The sequence below is a fragment of the Acomys minous genome (assembly GCF_964271855.1).
Source record: "Acomys minous genome assembly, chromosome: 2".
In the NCBI taxonomy this organism is placed as follows: domain Eukaryota; kingdom Metazoa; phylum Chordata; class Mammalia; order Rodentia; family Muridae; genus Acomys; species Acomys minous.
Genome location: NC_140484.1, coordinates 141,624,009 through 141,642,090, shown reverse-complemented (window position 1 = coordinate 141,642,090; position 18,082 = coordinate 141,624,009). Strand labels below are relative to the sequence as shown.

At 45.4% G+C, this 18,082-nt stretch overlaps 1 long non-coding RNA gene across 1 annotated transcript in view; it reads left to right on the top strand.

Annotated features, from left to right (window-relative positions):
* Positions 1-16,348, top strand: part of LOC311592515 — a 51,487-nt gene extending 35,139 nt beyond the window's left edge. The window contains exon 3 of the long non-coding RNA XR_014777433.1: positions 16,101-16,348. This is a non-coding gene — a long non-coding RNA (uncharacterized lncRNA). The remainder of the gene's footprint in view (positions 1-16,100) is intronic.
* Positions 16,349-18,082: the final 1,734 nt, after the last annotated feature.

Below are 18,082 nucleotides of genomic sequence, written 5' to 3'. Positions count from 1 at the left end.
GGCTGTTTATGGCTCCACTTCGAGACGCTCCTAGAGAGACTGTTCCAGTGAATGCTTCGGGCTCCAGGCTCTGGCTGGGTTCCAGGTTCCAGCAGCAACTTTGGTGGAATTGCTGGTCTGCTGAAATCCTGCCGACTACACCAGGGGAATCGCTCCCAGGAACTGAATCCAACAAGGTCTACTTCTCCTGTTCCTATAAACCTCCTTTCTCTCCTATCTAGGGTAGGTGGGTTGGAAGGGAGGTATAAGCATTTAAAGAACCCCAAATAAAGTAGGTTAAAAAAGGTGAAGCCTCTGTGTGTGTGTATGTGTGTCTGTACATGGGTATGCTCGTGTGTGTATGTGGATATGCTTGTGCACATGAATGTATTTATGTGTGTATACAGATGTGTATATATGCTTGTGTGTATACATGGATGTGCTTGTGTGTGGAGGCCAGACAACGTCCCATATTGTTCCTTAGGAGCTGTCTCCTTTGTTTCTTTGAGACAAGACCTCTCCCTGGCCTGGACCTCACTGGTTAGTCTAGGCTGGCTAGCCAGCAGGCTCCAGGGGTCCGCTTGTCTCTCCTCCATCGTGAGGATCGTGTGTACTCCCACACCTGGTACATGGGTTCTGCACGAAACTCAGGTCCTCATTCGTGCAAGACAAGCATTTTACCAACTGAGCCGTCTCCTCAGCCCAAGGGGTGCCCTCTATGTCTCATAACTCTAGCAACTGCACTGACTTGCCAAGTGGTCATGCGTACTCAGGAAGGAAAGGGATGCGCACAGAGGCCACCGCGGTCCTACAGCTCACGCTGAGCTCAGACTGCATAGAGTTTTATCTGTGGACCCATGAATCCTGGCTGGTGATCCCACGCCTGCCAAATTCAACATGTATCAGAGACTGCTCAAAATTCACAAACCCATCTAGTCTTCCTGCCCTGAGATTCCACCTCAGCCTGTGGGTCCACCATCATCTGCCTGATGTTCTAGTCACACATTGCACCATCATCTCTCTCATCCATCTTCGCAGAGATTGGTGTTGTAACCACGGCACTGTCTTTGCTAGGCCTTGGGGTCCCCTCACTCTCAGCTTCCCACGTCTGATCTTCTTCTTCCTGAACTGGCTCTCCAAACTCTGCTTGCACTTCTTTCACACCCCACTGTGCTCCTGCCGGGCCACACTCCTCGGCGTTTCTGGCCTTGCACACAGGCTTCCCTTTGTTCAGACTTGTTCCCCTCCCTTGACTGCCTGCCAGACTCTTGCCCGTCCTCCAAGGCTAGCTTGAAGGTGGTGTTCTCTGCCTGTCCAACAGCAGTGCTGGCTCTCACAGCTTTGGGCATGGTGCCATCAGAGCCCTGGTCCCTTGGCATGGCTGTCCTGAGACTCAGGGACTGTAGGTGTGATTGGTGACACTGAGTGCCGTCTTGATAGCATCTAGAATCCTGGCATGGCTGCATAGGAGTTCCTGGATTAGGTTAATTAAGCGTGGATGGCACTGTTCCATAGGCTGGGGCTTTAGGGTGGGTAATAAGGGAAAGCAAGGTGATTACGAGTTGCTTCCTGACCGATGCCTGGCACTCCCACTGCCATGAGCTTCCTGCCATGACGGATTGTACCGTTTCTTTCCACAAGATGCTTTCTGTCAGCAGGGTGAAGGTTGTCCCTACATTCAGATGTTGATTGCTGTACTATCCGAGAGCTGCGCACTGGCCAGGCGTAGGCATTGTTATTCTTATGGATTATCGCCTGCGTCATATTTTATAAACATTCACTTTCTTTATCTGTTGATTGGCTTAAAAAAGCTAGCCAGGAAAGGGAAGGCAGGGCTTACCGCCTGAAAGAGGGTCCCTGAGAGAAGAATCAGATGTGGGGAAAATCCACTGGCAGGGCAGGAGGTGGACAGACGTGAGCATCAGCAAAGAGGCAGCGCTGGCCACGTGGAGGGTTGTGGCAAGATAGCCAGGAGAAGTTTAGAGCAGCTGAGAGTCTGCCCAGCTAAGGCCTAAGCTTTTTTATAAATATTAATCAGTCTCTGCGCCATTATTTAACTGCTGAGGTCCAAGGGAAGTCCCTCTATATAGAACTGTAGTACAGATGTCTATTTTCCCCCAAACCCGCTTTGGTCCCAGCACGCCAGGTTACTCAGCCCGAACTCCCAGCATAGTGCATGGCAGATATTTATGTTTGCATGCATTAATACTGATGGGAAGAACCAATTTCTGTTGCACTTACAATGTGGCAGGTACTTAACAATGTACTCTGCAGGAACTATGCTGTTTAATTCTCATAACAACCCTGTGATGGAGCAGCTGTTACCTGTCTCATTTTTTAGAACAGCAAATAGATGCACAGAGGCATTGAGGTCATTTATATAAGTGGCAGAGCCTGGGTTTAAACCCAGCTTTGGGGGTTTGGGAGAAGCCTCTGTAGGCAAAGTATCTGCCCTGCAAGCACCAGGACCTGAGTTTGGATCACCAACCGTACATAAAGCCAGGTGCTGCATCCCTCGTCTGTACCTCCAGCCCTAGGAGGGCAGAGACAGGAGCAGGGTCCCTGGGGCTCATTGGCCAGCCAACCTAGGTAAACTGACAAGACCACACCCAGAAATAAGGTGGAGAGTGGCAGGAAAACAAACCTCACTGTCAACCCCTGGCATCCATGTGCATGTGAACACACACATAAATAGGCATGCATGTACTCCCCACCCCTGCATCTCGGAAGGTACCAACTCAGCCCATGGCATCTTCCAGCATCCCTGCCCCTTAGGGCAGGCCAGGCCTCATTTAGAGCTGGGCTCAGGTGGGCGTATTTTACATGGCAGATCCCTTCAGATGTTTGTCCTTCAGGTTTTGAGAGCTGCAAATAGTAGCCTAGAGGACGGCAGAGACAGTGGTGATGTCACCTTTGAAAGCCTCTGGGGCTAAGCAATGGCTATTTCCTTGTATTTCATTTGAATTGTGTGCAGAGCACCTCAGTCTTGAGAGGGGAAACTATGTGATGAAGACACTATAGATGCCGTCTTCCTCTTTTTCATGGGTGCTTCTGACTCTGAACCCTCCTTGCAGGGGTTTTAGAGAAAGGCCTTTTGCACATTACAAGAGATGGCAGTGAGTTCCCCTCAAGGCAGAGGACTCCTCAAGACATAGAACACCCCTACTTTGTGTTTATAGTGTTCTAGAATCCTTTACTTCTCTTTTTTTGTGTGTGTCTGTGTGTAACTGTGTGTGTGTGTGTGTGCGCGCGTGCGTGCGTGTGCTCATGCATGCATGAGTGTGTGTGTGTGTGTGTGTGTGTGTGTGTAGAGGCCAGAGTTGGATTTCATGTGTCTTTTCTCATTGTTTCCTCATGTGTTTTGGAGGCAGGGTGCTCCATTAGTTGACCTAGTACTTGTGAATTCAGCTACGCCATCTGTCCCCATCTCTTCAGCACTGGACGATGACCTTGCTCAGCTTCTTTATGTGGCCACACTCAGCTGCTTTACTTGGGTTCTGGGGTGCAAATGCAGGCCCCTGGGCTTGTGTGACAAGCATTTACCAGCTGAAGCCATCTCACCAGCTTCCCCCGGCCTGCTTCTTGGACTTCAGCTTCCTCATCTGCCCAGCTCTTACTGGGTGGTTCCTTCATCTGTCCCTGGTATCTGCTAGGCATCTTGGCCATGAAGATCCTTTGCTCTTGGAAGGTGATACTGTGTTCTTCTGCTTGGATGGAGCCATCTTGGCAGCTAACCACCAGATTCTCTTTGCTTTTATCACACTTCCAGAGTGGAGGTGTGCATTTGAACCCCAGAACCCAAGTGTGGCCACGTGAAAGAGCTGAGCAAGGTGGTTCCTGCTTGTTTATATAATTGGTTTTCTCCCGCCCCTGCCTGTTTCATAGAGACAAGACACATTGCTTAAATCTGCCCTTCTCTTTACACAAACATGGTAGTTGGGTTAGTCAAACTCATCAAGATTGGTGTACCACGTTGTGCAGAATTCTCTGCTCTCTGCTACCTCTCCACCTCTTGAGCCTGTGGCTCCTTCAGAGAAGGAAATGGTGCCACTAATGAAGGCCAGTAAGGTTCTAGTCATGGACCACAGCTCCTAGAGGCCACCACATACAACCCTCAATCCAGACCTACAGGACTGGAGCTTTGGTCCCCACTCTTCAGGTAGAAACAGCAGCTGGGCTCACACAACAAGGTTTAAGAAATCCCTGATATCCCTCAACCCTGTGTCCCCCCACCATACTGCTCTGAGGGCTGCGAGTCTGCTGTGCCCTGGTAGCTTCTGTGTAGGGGAAGCAAATGCTTGCCTTGGCACCTTCTCTTCTGGCTGGGAGCTGTGATAGGCCCTGGGTTTCCTGTGTCAGTGGAGTCTAAGGACTGTGTTCTTGTTTCCTTCCTCTTTGGTGTCTTTAATTACAAAAATCTATATTCTGGGGGGAAAAAAAGGCAGCGAACCAGAAGGCAACAAACAGTCTGACAGTACAAAATACACAAGCAGTAGGGATTATCAGCTCAACAGCTCAATCCTGCCCAGAATTCTGGGAAAAAAAAAAAAGCACATTTAGACAAAGTAGAACTGAGTTGTTAAAGTGCTCTACCACCGAGCCAAGGCCTCAAACCACTGGCTCTCTAGAGCTCCTTCCATTGTGCTGTGGCCTGACATGCTTCATGCTGAGGCACGTTATCCGAGTGGGAGATCTTGGTTACTTTTCGTTACTGTAACCACTTGGGTACAGTGTTTCTTAATCAGGAATTTGGCTGATCTTTGAGGTCCTTAATGACAATATACATTTGATCAGGTTCTAGGCCAGGGACCACCATTGTTTCCCAGAGTGAAACAGTACTCAATTTTCAGGCAATAAGCAGCCATTGGGTATATGAAGACTGGGCTCTTTAGAGAGAAAACGGCCTTGTCTCTTTCTTCTGGGTCTTGAAGCTCCTCCCCTCAGCCTGTGAGACTGAACATTGTGGAGACCAGCTCTCCAGAGCACAGACTCCTTGGTCCTGACTGTCTTGGTCATGTCTTGGTGAGAAGGAATGTGACTTGACTCTTGCATTATCCCCAAACCAGTTGCTGTGGTGAACTGTAGTCCCTTTCCCTGGAACCAGAGCTGGAAACACCTGAAACATTGCACCGCTGGAACACCTGCCACATGTGTTTAAAGAGGGGTGTCTCTGTCAGACATCACCCCGCTGGAACGCCTGCCACATATGTCTAAAGAGGGGTGTCTCTGTCAGACATCATCACACTGCTGGAATACCTGCCACATGTGTTTAAAGAGGGGTGTCTCTGTCAGACATCATCACCCCGCTGGAACACCTGCCACATGTGTCTAAAGAGGGGTGTCTTGAGTCAGACACCAGCCTTTTTCAGTATTCCTTTGGGCCTAGTAGCTCTGCCATATCTTCCATTGACTTGGCTCACTGTTGATAGCAAATTGACGTTCGAGGGATGATTCCAGCACCATGAAATGTCTAGAAAAGATAGGTTAATAGAGACAGAAAGTCACCTTGTGGACCTCTGGGGTTCATGTGAATGGGCAAGCAGACACTTAAAGAAGTGTGACAGTGTTCGAAAGCTGACTGGCATGATTGTCACACCACCTAAAAAAACTGCTAAACATCACTGAACCACATATTTAAAGAGAGATTTACTGAGACATGTGAACGCCATTGTTTCTCATGCCCCTGGGCTCTTTCAAGGTAGGTGATCCTGATTGTTCACAAGTATATCCCTTGGCCAGAGTAGAAACTGGAGGTGTGCAGAAGAGTTTAGTCAGTACAGAAAGGGTGAGGGGACAGGTAAGGTGGGGTTTCTCACCAGCATGTGAGACTCTCAGTCACCCTGCCGCTGGGATCCACTCACTTAAGCATCAATAACAAACTTCAAGGTCACGTGTTACTTTATAACTGCTGTGACACAATACCTTATCCAGTCAACTGAAATGGTGTTTGTTTGGATGCAGAGCTTCAGAGGTCTTAGTCCATGGCTACTTGGTCACTGGGCACAACTGAGGGCAGAGTGGAACGGAAGTGCTTGCCTACCTTAGGGTGGTCAAGAATCAAAGGTGGTCAGGGAGGGGCCCAGGCTAGGGTAGCTACAAAGGCATGTCCCTAGTGCGCAGTTTCTCCTTCATACCAGGAGGGTCCAACATTTGGGTTTCTCTGGGCCATATTGGACAAAGAAGAATGTCTTTGGCCACACATTAGATTCTGCCTGTAAAGCCCTATCACCTCCAGTAAGTCCACTGATTATGAACCAATCTATCATTCGATTAATCCCTTGGTGAAGTCAGAGTCCTTGTGATCCAACTATAGGCAGGTTGTTGGATCACTTTACATTGAACCATAATGTTAATACTTGGATGCTTCCTCTCATTGACTCTGTGGTTTTGTGTGCTGTTCACCCAGAACATTCTCCACCTCCTTCGCCACACACAGTCATTACACAGACACCCTCAAGTGCTTCCCTGGGATTCCCTTCCAGGACACTATGGGGTCTGGAATGTCACAAGACAGAAGTCACTATAGCTTGTGGGCAGATGGGGCTGGAAGAGGTTGTTAAGCTTTCCGGAGAAGTTCCACAAACCCATGTCTTTAGTGCTGCAGGTAGCTGAGAGAATAGCTCTCCTGTAATCCTGAAGATGGAAGCTCACCTCCAGGGAGCTCCTTGCTTGGAGCTGTGGAAGGCGGAGCTTGTCAGGCACAGTTCACTCTGTGCTTTCACAACAGTCAGCTTCTGCCTTGGCCCTTGCTCTCTTGTCTGTCCAATGGCCATGTAAGGAGGTGGAGGGACCGGAGGGAGATTCCTTATCATTGCCCCAGACCTAGGGAGTGAGTTCTTCGCAGAGATCTCTGCTTAGGCAAACCCAGGGTTTGGGGCTTTTTATGCCGAAAGGGATTTTGGGATAAGACAGTATGAAACAGAGTTAAAATTTATCAAAACCAAAAAGGTGCTTAGGAAAAGAATAAAGTAGATGTGTGTGTATTTGTGCGCATGTGTGTGTGTATGTTCACATATGACTTATAAAAGAGTTGTGCCTGAATGTCTTTGTAATAGGTCTGTCTTCTCATGAGACAATTATATATATATATACATATACATATGTATATATATGACAGTATATGACTTTCTAAGTTATATTGCTTATCATAATGTACAAGGTTTAGAGATTAAGAAATTTATTTTTGTAAGTAAAGTTATAATATGTGTTTACGAAGGGTGTTGTTTAGATTTAAGAATGAAAGTGGAATGCTAAAATCTCAGATCTATATCATTTTGGCCCTAAATGAGCACAGCTTGTTTATTCTTTTTGATGTCTCTAGAAAACTGTTCATGGTCTCTATAGGCAATTTGGGCTTTATCAACGGTGTCGAAGTTTCCTGACTCTGCCATTAGGGAAGGCAAACCAGATCCCTAGATGAAGGGCCCCTTTGCCCCGCCCCCCCTGTGTAACCCCCCCCCCCCCACCAAGCTTTCTTTCTCATGTTACCATGAAGTTCTATCTCTCCACTCCTTTCCTGTCTGGAAAATCCTGAAGCCTTCCTTCTCTGACTGCGCTACACTTTGCATAACACAATGGGAAATGGGTACAAAGCACATTAAAAAATCTGCATTGGATAATGGATACAGGAGAGAAAGGCAGAGGCTCTGTGCTTCCAGGTGGCCTTGAGGAGGCATCCCAAGATGTCCCCTGTCATCTCTTCTGTTTTTCATGCCACAGCCACTGAGAATGGTCTTTCCCCTTTTTTTCTCTTTTCACCAGCTGATGGATTGCATCTTCTTTCAAAACATGGGATTGCTAGTTTTATCCAGCTTTCCTGCTTTTACAGTCTTGATAGAGTTGCCTGTTCACCTGGTTCCGCCGTCTGCCCAGCTGACCTCAGAGGTGTTCCAGCGCTAGATGCTCCTAGTCACTCACCGACCTTCCCGGTTTGTGTCACACACGTGAGGAACCAAGAGCTTAGACTTTATGCCTAGAAAAAGACCCCTGCTCCTTTCCTCTAAGTAATAATCAAGCTGTTAGGTAAGGATGATCACTTAGTAACTCTCCTGCTGCGCTGTGCTGCACAACTGCACCCGGATGGTCGTATTTCTGAGCCTGCTATAGAAAACTCTGTAGGTGAGGTGGGCTCCAAGTTCTTGAAAGCCTTGGTCACACTGTGGACCCCCAACCTCAGCCTTTCCTGGATGGGACATAGGTTATAAAGTAGCCTGACGCTCACCACCCAGGAGCCTGGAGTTTCAGCTTAATGTTTGGAATGGTAAAAAGGAGCTCTGTGCATCTGAGCCAGGCTGAAAAGTCTGGCTGCTTCCTGCCTCTGTATTAGACTTTGCCAGGCTGTTTGTCTAATGTCTGCCCTGGGCCTGCCTAACCACCATGCCTGGTAACATATTCTTGCTCTACAACCAGGCCCCCAACTAAACTATCTGTACAGCTGAGAATTAGACGATTCTATTTCTTCCTTTCTAGTTGGAGGTGGTGCTAAAGTGTCGTGTCTCCTTTTCACACTGCTTCTGGGACTATATGGACCATAGGAAGAGTGTTTGTACATATATTTCTCCCTATACCAAATCCCTCCATTTTTCAGTAGCCTGTCAGCCACCTGTATCTTTTCCTAACCTGACCAGTGGCCATGCTTTTGTCTTAAGTCACACACAGTAAGCTATAATCGCTAGACCCTGACCCTTGGGCCACCTGTCTGGATGTCCTTGCTTGAACTTGGCTGAAATCAACAACTATTCCAAGATTCCCCACTGTATCCTGAGGAGTAAGAGAGCCAGGGTCCCAGGGTCTGAACATGTCTTCTTCTGCTGCCCCCGCTAGGGTCCAGGGTCTGCTGATCACATCTCCCTCTGCTGCCCCCATGGCTCAGATGCCACCACACGCTCGTTATAGCCCTGCAGCAAAGTGGAACTTCTCATAGTTGGGGATGAGATCAAAGGCAACACAGAATGAAATCCTCCTGTTAGCTCAGCACTGGGCCTACAGTTCTCCAGGTGACGGCTAATGACGTTTCCACTTGTCTAGGGGAAATCTATGGAATCTTGGGGTGCTTTTCCATCACAGCAGTAGTGGAGGGGTCTTTTTGGATCTCGGAAGATTCATAATCTGATGGAAATAAAATATAACCATTCTACCATAAGGCCCATTGGGATGTGCTGGTCCCTCAGGGACAGCCTTGGAGGCTGTATCTTTGATGCTTCACAGCTTTAAGCAAAACCAATGCCTAGCTAACAATGGTTGCAAGGATAATGACAAAGCTGGAAAGAATCCAGGGCGAAAGATGTGCCGCTCTGGGTGGAAATGGAATCATCAAGTGCAAGGATTTCCCGCCACAGATCTCAAGCTGTGGGCATGGAGCAAGTGCTTTGTTCTCGTAAGGTATGTGAGAAGGCTTTGTTTTTCCAAACCACCTCTGGCATAAATTTTCCTTTTTACCCTGAAAAGCTGTAAGCTTTGCATGCTCAAAGTTGCCTTTCTTTATAGAACTATGAAGCTCTTCTTCAGATACAATCAAATGTTACTGCCAAAAGACAGGGGACAAATTAGGGATAGATACACCCCTGTATTATTAACATCCCCATGCCACAGACTGGACTTCATCCTTAAACATTCACCTTACCAGAACCACAAATGGATAAAAGGTGTGTGTGTGTGTGTGTGTGTGTGTGTGTGTGTGTGTGTGTGTGTATGTACGAGTATGTACGTGTGTATTTGTATGTGTGTATGTTTGTATATGTATTTGTGTGTGTATTTGTATATGTGCGTGTGTATGCATGTGTGTATGTGTGTAAGTTTGTATATGTATGTGTATAAGTGTGTGTATGTATGTGTGTATGTGTGTGTATCTATGTAGGTGAATGTGTGTATGTGTATTTATGTGTGTGTGTGTGTGTGTGTGTGTGTGTGTGTGTGTGTGTATAGAGGTCAGGAGTTACACATCTGCAGAGGTTACCATAGAGACATAAAACAAGGAGGTGGCACATAAAGATTCTAGCTTTCTTGGCTGTCCTCGTAAGCCTCAGGATGGGTTAGAGATGCCATTCCTGGTCACAATTGTGATGTTTCTAGGTGTCTCTGAAGGAAGACATGCTGATTCTTATAGGTATGGCTCAGAGTCCAGACCCCACCTCCTGACTTTTCCAGGTTCTTATGTCCTGAAACACCCCAAAAACTGGATCAGGGACATACAGATAGTGATAGAAACAGGGCTAGAAAGGCACTCCTAAAAATTCAAGTAAGCCAGACAGTTAGAAAAAGTTTGAGGCATGAAGGCCCTGAGCCACGAGAATACTAACATTTATATAAATGCAGCAGTCAAAGCACTCAATCTGAGGACTTTCCAGCCTTCCTCTTTTTTTTTTTAATGTTATTTCTTTTTTTTTCTTTCACATTTTTATTGAAAATTAAAAATAATTCCTATTACATCTCATTTTCTATCCCATCCCATGCATCCTCCCATTCCTCCCTCCCTCCCACTTTCACCCCAATCCCCCTTCCCTATGACTGTAGCTGTGAGGGACCTCCTCCCCCTGAATATGGTGCTAGGGTATCAAGTCTTTTCTTGGTAGTCTGCTATCCTTCCTCCGAGTGCCATTGGGCCTCCCCCACAAAGGGACATGGCCAAATATGGGGCACCAGAGATCCTGTGAAAGTCAGTCCCCAGTCTTCACTTAGCTGTGGAGAATGTTCTGTCCCTTGGCTAGATCTGGGTAGGGGTTTGATGATGACTGCCCGTTTTGTCCATGGTTGGTGCCTTAGATCAAGCAGAACCCCTGGGCTCAGATCTAGCCATCATAATGTTCTTCTTGTAGGTTTCTAGGACCCTCTGGGTCCCCCTACTTGCCTATCCTCTATATTTTCCTCATCTTGAGTCTCAATAGGATGTCCTCACCTCTATCCCCGTTTCCTGGTAGGTGCAGACTTTCATGGGACCTGTCCCTTGGGCTAGTGTCCGGTAATAAGTGAGTATATACCATTTGAGTCTTTCTGCTTCTGGGTTAGCTCACTCATTATGATCATTTCTAGCTCAATCCATTTGTCCACAAATTTTGGAAAATCCTTGTTTTTAATAGCTGAGTAGTATTCCATAGTGTATATATACCACAGTTTCTTTATCCATTCTTCTACTGAGGGGCACTTAGGCTGTTTCCATGTTCTGGCGATTATGAATAAGGCTGCTATGAACATGGTTGAGCAAATTTTCTTGTTGTGTGCTGGAGCATCTTCTGGGTATAATCCTAGGAGTGGAATAGCTGGGTCTTGAGGAAGCCCTATTCCCATTTTTCTGAGATAGCACCAGATAGATTTCCAAAGTGGCTGTACTAGTTTGCATTCCCACCAGCAATGAAGGAGTGTTCCTCTCTCTCCACATCCTCGCCAGCATGTGTTGTCACTTGAATGTTTGATTTTAGCCATTCTGATGGGTGTAAGATGGAATCTCAGAGTTGTTTTCATTTGCATTTCTCTGATGACTAGAGATGTTGAGCATTTCTTTAAGTGTGTCTCAGCCATTTGATATTCCTCTGTTGAGAATTCTCTATTTAATTCTGAGCCCCATTTCTCAATTGGGTTATTTGGTTTGGTGGTATTTAATTTCTTGAGTTCTTTATAAAGTTTGGATATTAGACCTTTGTCAGATGCAGGGTTGGTGAAGATCTTTTCCCAGTTTGTAGGCTGTCGCTTTGTTTTTTTGACAGTGTCTCCTGCCTTACAAAAGCTTCTCAGCCTCATGAGGTCCCATTTATTAATTGTTGACCTTAAGGCCTGGGCTGTTGGTGTTCTGTTCAGGGAGTTGTCTCCTGTGCCGATGTGTTCCAGGGTCTTCCCCACTTTTTCTTCTAACTGATTTAGTGTCTCTGGTTTTATATTGAGGTCTTTAATCCATTTGGACTTGAGTTTTGTGCATGGTGACAAGTATGGGTCCAATTGCATTTTTCTACATGTAGAAATCCAGTTAGACCAGCACCATTTGTTGAAGATGCTGTCCTTTTTCCATTGAATAGATGTGGCTTCTTTGTCGAAAATCAGGTGACTATATGTGTGTGGATTCATATCTGGGTCTTCAATTTGATTCCATTGATCAACCAGCCTATTGCTGTGCCAGTACCATGCTGTTTTAAGTACTATTGCTCTATAGTACAGCTTGAGATCAGGTATGGAGATTCCTCCTGAGGATCCTTTATTGTATAAGATTGTTTTAGCTATTCTGGGTTTTTTGTTTTTCCATATAAAGTTGAGAATTGACCTTTCAATGTCTTTAAAAAATTGTGTAGGTATTTTGATAGGGATTGCATTGAATCTGTAAATTGCTTTTGGTAAAATGGCCATTTTTACTATGTTGATTCTCCCGATCCACGAACAGGGGAGATCCCTCCATCTTCTCAAGTCACCTTCAATCTCTTTCTTTAGGGACTTAAAGTTTTTTTCAAACAAGTCTTTCACTTGTTTGGTTAGAGTTACTCCTAGATATTTTAACTTGCTTGTGGCTAATGTGAAGGGTGTAGATTTCCTAATTTCTTCCTCTGTATGATTGTCATTTGTATATAGGAAGGCTACTGATTTTTTTGAGTTAATTTTGTTCCCAGCCAGTTTGCTGAACGTGCTTATCAACTGAAGGAGTTCTCTTCCAGCCTTCCTCTTATGCCTTTGGTTTCCTTCATATGTCCATCTTGCTGCCTCTGGAATCTCTCTCTCTCCTCCATCCTCCATCCTCTTCTCGTTCTTGAGCCTTTCATAATTAAGCTTTAAGAAATGGCAGAAAACACTGGCGGGGGGGGGGGGGGCGGCGGGCAGCTTCTGGCTGTTTAAACCAACATGTCATTAGTGAATCTTGAAAAATATGGCTTTCAGTCTGACAGATGTGCACAGGCATTGCTGAGAGGCTCTGTGGGTGGGACTCCCCTGATTTCGTCTTCACGGGGACATGAGTACCCACTTGGGGTTCATCAACAGCAGGGAGGGGCTTCTCTAGGGAGCACCTTCCATGCACCTGGGAGTGACAGGTGACTGGTAAGTGAACTCTACACTCTGGAGTGAAGGGCTAATGTCAGCTCAGGGAGAGCTTTAAGAACCTGGGAGAAGGGAATCCATTCCTTTTGATTTAAGGAAAATCTTTGAATCCATTTGATTTAAGGAAATCTATCACTTTGGAAGATTTATGGATCCTCCCCAAATCCTCAATATCAAGGAGCTAACAGAACTTCTTCATAAGATTGTCATGGTTTTCAGAGAAATTCAATTGCTCTTCAGATTTGGTTGTTACCTTATCCAGTCTCTCAGGGGGCTTTTAATCAGTGCTTTTGGCGTTGGAAACATCACTTGTAATGTAAGACTCGGGTTCCAATCAATAGGTTGCATATGGGTCCAGAAAACAACTTGGGAGTCTGTCCTTAGAACATCTGTACACAGTAGTCCCCCAGAAAGTGCAGCTTCGCCTCAGAGGGGTCTGGAGTCAGAGTCTTACAGTGAGGACCAATGGCGTCTAGACTAACACTGCCATCTTGGCATGAAGCGTCCTTCCTCTGCAGGCCTCCCACAGATGTCCAGGGCTGCCACCGTCATTTGATATCTTTGGGCTTCATTCCATCTACAGAGAAGATCGAGGCTGTTTCTGACCTTTCATGCTCTTCATGTAAAAACTATATACCATCTACACTGAACTACAATCTTTCATTAACAAATGAATAATTGTACATATTTACAGTATACATGTGATATTTTGATTCATCTCTGTTATAAACTGGCTAAATCAAGCTAATTAACATATCCATCAACTCACATCCTTATTTTTTATGGTGACATTTCAAATCTACTCTCTCAGCAATTTTTTAAGGTATGCAATACATTATTATTAACTATGGTCACCATTTGAATAATGGATTTCCAGAATTCATCCTGCTTAATGGAAACTGGTACCGTTAGCATCTTAACCACCGTTCTATAATCTGCTTCTGTGTGTTCAGCTTTTTCAGATCCTGTGTAGAAGTGAGAGCCTGCTGCATTTCATTTACTGTTGCCCGACTTATTTTGTTTAATATAGTGTCCTTTAGCTGATCTGTGTGGTTACAAGAGATAAGATTTCCTTCTTTTTATAAGGCCAAGTAGTTGCCACTATGTATTTCCACAATATCTGTTGATCCATTCAGCTCTTGATGAACATGTAGGTTGAGTCCACAACTTGACTGTTGTGAATGATGTTGCAATCAACACAGTGTTTATATTTGATACAGTGATTACATTTACACACACACACACACACACACACACACACACACACACACACTCACACACGAGGTAGAATATGGTCTCTAACTTCCAGTGTTTTGAAGAGTCTTTGTAAATAGTCTCTAATGGTTACACCAGTTTTCATTGCTGTGCAAGAATTCTCTTCTTTCTACATACTTGCAATACTAGTTATTGTTTATTTCTATTAAACAATATTTTTATTGATCCTTTGGAAATTTCACATCATGCACTCTGATCATACTCATTCCCCAGTTCCTCCATGTCCCCTCTTTGGGATTCCCTCGCCCCTGACAAACAAACAAACAAACAGACAGACAAACAAACAAGCAAAAACCAAGTCCAATTTGTGTTATCTCTATACTCAATGGAGCATGGTCAACCTCTCACTGGCCTGCCCCTTAAATAGAGATGAATCCTTCCCCTCCCACACGCCCACCAGAAACCATCAACTGTGGAGAGCTACATTTCAGCATCATTATCACACTTTTTAAGAGTTTTCTTGGATGGCTTCCTGTTTAGGTTGTTACTTTTTTGTGGGTGGGAGTTGGGGTAGGGGTAGGGGCTGTTACAGAAGCCTTCAATGTTCTTCTTTTCTCTTTTTTCCCTTCCTTCCTCCCTTCCTTCCTCCCTCCCTCCCTTCCTCCGTCCCTTCCTTCCTTCCTTCCTTCCTTCCTTCCTTCCTTCCTTCCTTCCTCCTGTCTTTCCTTCCTTTTGACAGAGTTTTTCTGTGTAGCCCTGGATATCCTGGGAACTCTCTTTGTAGACCAGTCTGTCCTGGCTTTTACAGGGATCCACCTGCCTCTGCTTCCCGAGTGCTGGGATCACGGGGTGTACCAACAGGCCGGCTTCATGGCCCTCTTTCTTAACTGTGCATCTGCAGTAATTGATATCACTGCCAAAGATCACTTCTCAGCCTTTTGGTGAAGGTCAAGTGCAGTATCTGTTTTTATTACGGCTCAACAGTAAGCTGTTTGTACTAGCAAGGTACCCTATGAGATTAGTTTGCATTTCCCTGGTGGTTAGTGGAGTCCCTTTCACATCCTGCTGGCCTTTTGTATCCCTTCATTCCCTAAGATTCTAATTAAGTCCTTCATCCAAGTTATTTGTTTACCTGGGATTGAACTGCTTATGTATCCTGGGTATTGACCTCTTGACAGATGTATCATTTATAAATATTTTTTTCATTCTATAGGTTGTTTCTTTATCCTCGTGATTGTTCCCTTGCTGTATAGAGGCCTTTTAAGTTTGATACAATCCCATATACCTATTTTTTGTTGTCTATGCTTCTAAGATATTATTTTTTTAAAAAAGAAAAACAAACGAAAAACAGCAGCAGAACCTAAAACCTTTGCCCAGAACAATGTCAAACTCTGCTCTGTTTTTTCTCTTCCAATGGGCTGAAAGTTTGAGGTCTTATTCTTGACTCTGTAGTCTATTTTAAGCTGCTTTTTAAAAACCTGGTAAGAACCATGGTTCTAGTTTTATTATTCTGCGAGTGGCTTTCTGTTATGTCGTTCTATTGTTTTCTTCTAAAGATGAGCTAGTGAAGCTTTATAGGCTGAACCACCCATGATACCTAATCCTCAACCCTAGATTTGAGATCTTTGAGTTTTGACAAGATCTTAAGTGACATCACAGTATAAAACATTCTCAGAAGAGCACACTTTAATTAACTCAAAAAACCACCGTGTATAGCACTGTTATTTAGAAAGACATTGCAGAGTAAAGTCCGGAGCAGCATGAGCACTGGAGGGAGAAGGTTGTCTTCTGCTTAGCAATGATGCCATCTCTCTGCCTCAGTTTCCTCATCTGATCATGGTGGTGGGGAGAACTGAAATTTAAGTACCTACATTGTTGGAAATTTCTCTTGCCAGGGCCACATGGAACATGTGACATCAATTGAAACATTCCTTCCTGGACTCAGAAGGCTCACACAATTTACTTGGTTTAGGAAGCTGATGAAACTCACAAGACCCACAAAGCTGCACATTGAAGTAATAAAGCAGCAAACTGTTGTGCGAAAGAGGATTGTCCCTGCGAGCTGCCTGGAAGTTGTGCAGGAAACTCCAGGGGTGCAGCTTTTGTTACTTGTCGTCCATGCTTGGGGGACTCTTTGATAATGCAGGTGTCTGATGATCACGCATGCTCCTGTAAGTATCCCCCATAAACTCACTAGTTCTCCAAGCTAGATTTGGGTGGGGTCATTTACTTGGTTCATCATGGGTGTTCTATCTGAGGTGAAGAAACAGGGAAAATTATGTAATAGGACACTCTCCCAGTGTCTTCCGAGATGGATGCTGCCCAGCTAGGTCCAGGCCTTTTGACTTGCTCTAGGATGTTGGTGTGAGGTGGATCATTATAAAGGTGCCAAACTAGCTCCATGCCACCTCTTCCCCAGAGCTGGTTCCAGAAGCCCTGCCATGCATCTTCTCTTTCCCTTGCTGGTTTCTGTCCTTCAAGCCCACGTCTCCTCTTTTCTCCCTCTGGACCAACAGTTGGCTGCACACACCTCCTTCACACCCTTCCCTCTTGGCTGCTGGTGCATTCCACCTCGTTTCCCATTACTGTCTGTTGGCATCTCTCTGACCTCCCCCCCATCTCAGGACATGAGTTCCGAGGATTTAAGCTCTTTAATTGAGGTCAGGGTCCTAGGGCCCTTAGCGTTTTAGGAAGAACTCTGAGGTGAGAGTCAGAAGATCTGTTTTCATCTTGGCTCTGCTGCTTATTTGGAAGTTTCTCAATATGAACCTTGGATGCAATGCACATCTCTTAGTCTCTGGTCTGATGTCTGGTGCAGAGCTCCTAAAACCCTTGGACAGAAAGGATGAATCTATCTCTTGTCTAGTACTTGGTCTTGAGTGACGGGCACAGAGTCCCTAATCCTCTTAGAAGTTCCTTGGAGATCAGAGTGTCTTTTCTTCCAATAAGGTGAATCTTCATGGCTTGGTCCCTGGACCATCCTGTTCACCAGGAAGACCGAGTTATAATTAGAAGATGAAACTCGCTGTTCTCAACTTCTTCCTTGGGGCAGTAGAGATGGACTGGAGACGGACTGTAATGTTCTGCACTTACACAGAGGCTCTGGGAAGCTTCTAGATTGCTGAACTGGTAGAGGTTCTGAAGACTGTTTTTCCCAGAGAAGGCCAGGCACATCTCCGTCCCACTCTGGTTCCTTATTCCGTGCAGCTCTTCACGCGGCCATCCAGTTAGCTACCACTTTTATCACATGTTAACATAGATAATACATAAGAACATGTCCTGTATTGACATAGAAAACCAGTGACAATAACCACTGTTCCCTGAGCTGTGGGAGCTCTCATAGTGAACTGCTCAAGGCAGAGGAGAGGGAGAGAGTCGTAAAAAGAATTCTGCATAATGACCCTGGTATGAAGTACAGTTTACAACTCATGGCTGGCATCGGAAGTGTAGCAGTCTTGTGAGACCCAGCCTTTAACCTTGGGACCCAATGCTATCTCCAGGTAGATGGTGTCAGAATTAAGCTGAATTAGAACCCCAATCATGCCTGCTGGAGGATCTTGTGTGTGTGTGTGAATGTGAGTGTGTGTGTGTGTGAATGTGAGAGAGAGAGAGAGAGAGAGAGAGAGAGAGAGAGAGAGAGAGAGAGAGAGTGTGAACGTGGGAGGGTGGCAGGAGATATATTTTTACACCTGGTCATAAAAATGTTTTATTAAATGTTGAATATGTAACCTCTTTAGACCTTGGGCTCTCCACATAAAATTCCAACCAAATAAAGTGTGGGTGGTGAGTATAATTGTCCTTGTCACAGAGTTTGGTGAGTTTAAAAATCAAAAGTAGATTGACTGGCAAGATGGCTCAGCAACTAGAAGAGCACCGT